The sequence below is a fragment of the Octodon degus genome, unplaced genomic scaffold (assembly GCF_000260255.1).
Source record: "Octodon degus isolate 3935 unplaced genomic scaffold, OctDeg1.0 scaffold00339, whole genome shotgun sequence".
In the NCBI taxonomy this organism is placed as follows: domain Eukaryota; kingdom Metazoa; phylum Chordata; class Mammalia; order Rodentia; family Octodontidae; genus Octodon; species Octodon degus.
In genome coordinates this window covers 204,227-208,686 of record NW_004524915.1, presented here as the reverse complement: position 1 = coordinate 208,686, position 4,460 = coordinate 204,227, and the positions used below count along the sequence as shown (strand labels likewise).

Sequence of the window (4,460 nt, the reverse complement as noted above, 5' to 3'; positions counted from 1 at the left end):
AAGAGTTCCCAACCCCCACTTCACCTCTCAGCTACAAGGAATGCAAAGAGAACGTTTCCATCTCAAAGTCTCCTTCATTTTCCACCCCAATCCTAGGTACTATTGTCTTAAAAATAGATTATCTTGCTTAAAAACATTACAAATACAAATCTGTCTTCTTTTAAAAAACATGGGGAAAAAAATCTCATTTTAGCCTCCCCTCCCCTCAATAGCTTGATTTTCAAACACAGCCTTACTTAGAACAATTTTGTTCACTTCATTTATGTCCTATAAAATATATCTTCCTGTAAATGTGCCAGTGTTCTTTTAAACTGCACCCTATATAAGCAACAATAATTCACTAACTGCATCTATGCTTAATGTATAATGCCCTTTCACCCAAAGACATTGAAAACATCTATAGGAGAAAACATTACCCAGAATGGGCTGTCTCATCCTGCCAATTAGCCTCTCTAAAGACTCTGATCAATGCATGGCACAATCCACATGCTTCGGCCCTGTGCTGCTGCTATATTAGCAGTTGGCATTGCCAAGACCATGTGGTACGTCTCCTCTTCAGGCACAAAAATCAGATCCTCTTCCTTACCTATTTATTTATTTGTATTTTAGCAAACAGTCTACAGGGTGTTCAGGGTCTCACTACTAGATCAGACTCCTAGTGATCTGCCTGTTTACAGCCTCCCAAGAGCTGGGAGTACAGGGGTGCGCTACCACACCCAGTCTCAATTGCCATCTCAGCGCACCCTGGGGGTGAGGCCGGTACAGCAGGCCTGGGGATCAAACCCCAGGACACTATACCTGCTTGCAAGTGCTTTAATCCACTGAGCTATTTGGCTGGCCCTTTTGAGACCTACTTTCAATAATACCCCAGGAAAGCACATACCTAAAGCCAGCTCGTTCTGCTTTAATGAACAGAAAAGCTTAACATAAGTACATCAGATCCCCATTTACATGAAGAAACTAACACTCCTCTCAATAAAAATCAATGAGCCCTAAATCCTAGCAGTCTTATTGATCTTTACGACCATATTCTACCTCTTCCCACACAACCCCTGTAGTGATACCAAGAGTGGCATCCTGTTAAGGACTTCTTGTCATTTTTTAGCACTATCTGGTCATTTTCGATTTTTTAATCTCACTGAATGTTTAAAGAAATAATTCAACAGATGGAAAAAAAAGTAATTCAGCAGATAAATAGTGCTAGCACATTTTTATCCTTCTTTCCTTCCAACATAAAATGTTCTTAGAACATATGTTTAGACCATGCAGTGTTCGAAATCCAGCTTCCCCAGTCTCTGCATCTTCAGAAGGAACACGGGGACTGTCTTCCCAGGCTGCCTACGTTGTCCTCCTCCCACAGCTCCATTATGCAAACCCGAGCTCTTCCTCCACCACCAACCTCTTCTGCACCATGAGGATTTTGCGTGTTCTTCAAATTATATTTCTTCAACCAAGAAAGAAAAATATATCTGATCTCTCTTTCTCCAGCTGACCTTTTGCTTCTATCCCACTTCAGTCTGAACTGCTTAGAAAGGAAGAAGTATTTTCTCTGTAACGCCATTCCTAACACCAAGCAGTTCAGTTGTGCAGCCTGCCTCAGGCCTTCACTCTTGCAAACCAGCGGCAGCCAAGAGAAAACAGATCTGGCCAGCCACATCCCTGAAGCAGCTGTTAAGATCTTTGGTTACTGCTTCTCTATGGGGAGAAGAGAGAGGAGAAACGCGCTCTAAAACTAGCAAGATTCCTAGGTATGACAACACACATACGCACCTACACACAGACACGAATATCTTGCTTCTTAGGAAAAGGACCTATGGAATCTCTTATAACTTGCATGCCACTTGAAGGTCCAGTGCCTTCAGAAACTGTTTATCTTTATTCTACACATAGTCAGACTCTGCATGACCTCTCAACAGCAGGCTAGAGTGTCTTAATAAAGTAAAGGGTATTTAGTAGCCACAGGGAAGAAAGGTGACTCACAGGGACACAGCACGCCCTGGGCCCCATCTCCTTGCAGCACAGCGGAAGCACAGGCTGCACAGCCCCACACGCACTGAAGAGCTTCATCTTCTAAGCAGCCTGTGCTGGCCAGCAGTGTGCGATTACCGGGCCCGTGCAGGTGAAAGCACAGAGCAGGCGCTGGTCACTCTACGCCCTCTACAAGGAAACTAGCCGTACAGCTACCACTGCCCAGAATCAATGTTCACTGGCTTCAGTATCCTGATGGTATCAATTATGAATATGTAGATTGATGATGTTTGGCCAGGACAGGGTTTTCTTCTTCAGTTCACAATATTCTCCCTTCGAAATGTAACAGATGTAAATATGTAAACTGCTTCTGGAGCTATAAATGTGGACCTAATACCATTAATGAAGCACAAACTTGGGAAATACAGAAGTAAACCCAGTGCCAGCCCTTCCCTGCAAGGCTCTACAAACAGTCCCAACCAACCATTCTCCACTTTCCTGAGAAAGGGCTCTGCAGAAACCAAGTTCCCTCCCAACCTCAGCCCTCCCCTCTGGCTCAACCTGCCTGCCCCTTCCCGCTCCCCACCCCTTCGCACCAAGTGCTGCAGGCAAGGGGAAAGCTTAGCAAGAGCCAGCTCTTTTGCATTTTCCAGCTACCAATGGAAGCCCCAGAGAAAGGCAGGGCCTGGCAAATCTGATTGCAGATCCCTGCCTTCACCTCCAGCAGGGCCTCAAGGACACGCAGTATTGCAAGCCCTCTTTGGTCTTCCTTATTAAATTGCCACATTGCCAGGGAAGAGAGGCTGTTTCTAATCTCCCTTCCAAAAACCACCCCTTTCTCTTTCTACAGTTCAAGATAATAAACACCAGGCAAGACTCCTCAGGCACTTCCTTCCCTCCTTCAGATCTTGTCTATTCCTCCACTGCTGGCCTTGCCGGCCTCTCCTCCACCATGAGCCAGTGGACGTTTTTAAGACTTCTGAAGTGTATTATAATAAGGGAAAGACACTGACCTTAAGGAAAGTGTAGGAATGGCATGTGAAAAATACAATAAGAACAAAAAAACTCCAAAAACAGTCCATTCTCATCCCATATTCACCTATCCCAGCTCTTACTGCCTGGGCCCTTACTACAGAATTCATTTTTCACTCATACTTTCTTCTAGCGGACCTTCAGTGCTGCAGAAGCCTGTGGAACTTTTCCTACTGGGAACTCCCTCTTCTCTCCCATTTCCCTCCCACCTGGTCATCTACCTTTCCTGAAAGGCAACCTTAAACTTCAGCAACTCCCAAAGTCACAACAGTCACAGTCATCCTGAGCTCACAAGTTTCTACATTGGCCAGTGTTCTACCTGAACAGCTATCCTGCCAACTGCCAGGAGGACAGACAATCCACCTGGTTCTCCCAACAGCACACGGCACTTAAACCTAAATCTCCCCACTCTGACTTGTATGTTATCATTCGTTTAAAAAACTTAATCTAGCCAAGCTTGCTGATGCTCACCTATAATCCTAGCTCACTGGGAGGTTGAGGTAAGAGGATCCCAAAGTCAAATCTGGCTATCTCAAAATAATTAATGTGGGGGGCCGGGGAATAGCTCAGTAGAATAAGTGCTTGCCTGGCAAGCACAGGGTCCTGAGTTCAATTCCCAGTACCACAAAAAATAAATAAATAAATAAATAAAAATAATGTGGCTCAAGAAATGGAAAAAGAAAAACAAAACAGAACATGGCCTTATACCTGTTTTGGAAAAAAAAGTATATTCTTTTCAGTTTATAGTTTATTCATATTCAGCAAGAAAATAGCTTTCAAGTGAGGTTTCTATACAGAACAAACAGAACAAATAACACCCTCAACATGTAAATTCTTTATTGTCTCAGGTGCCCATATTTAAATAGCCTCCTCTGTGTAACAGCCTCGTAATCTCTGGCATCTCTAGGATCTAAGCTGAACTTGGAAAAATAAATATACATCTCTAGCTCCCAACACTTTTATTTCATATATTTATTTTGCCTTGATACAATAAAGTGTATAAAATTTAGCTTTCAGCTGGCCTAGCCATGGCAGTGCACACCTGTAATCTTGGCACGTGGGAGCAGAGCTGCCTTGAGCTCAAGGTGCCATGGTGAGCTCAAGGCCAACCAGCACTGTGTAACAAGATCCTGTCTCAAACAAACAAACAAACAACTTTTGTTACTATATCCCTAGGCTTAAGAGTCGAAAAAATTCCTGGAGACTGTAACAAAAGACATAAATCACAGATCAAAGATACAACAAACCAAATCCAATCTTGGTAGCCAGGTTCCTATATAGTATCAATACTGGAATTCAGACCACATAAAGTAGCGGTTAATTTCTCTATTCAAGTAATAACCTATATTAGTTTAGTCTTCTAAAACGTTAGCAGCTGGGCTGGTGAGATGGCTCAGTGGTCTAAAGCACCTACTTGGAACAAGTTCAGCAAAGCACAGGCCCCACAGTTCGATCCCCCA

The 4,460-nt window shown here is 43.6% G+C and overlaps 1 protein-coding gene across 8 annotated transcripts in view; it reads right to left on the bottom strand.

Moving 5' to 3' along the window:
* The window catches only part of Znf532 (zinc finger protein 532), a 123,379-nt gene that overhangs the window by 70,892 nt on the left and 48,027 nt on the right, over positions 1–4,460 (bottom strand). The gene's annotated exons all lie outside the window — the stretch shown is intronic.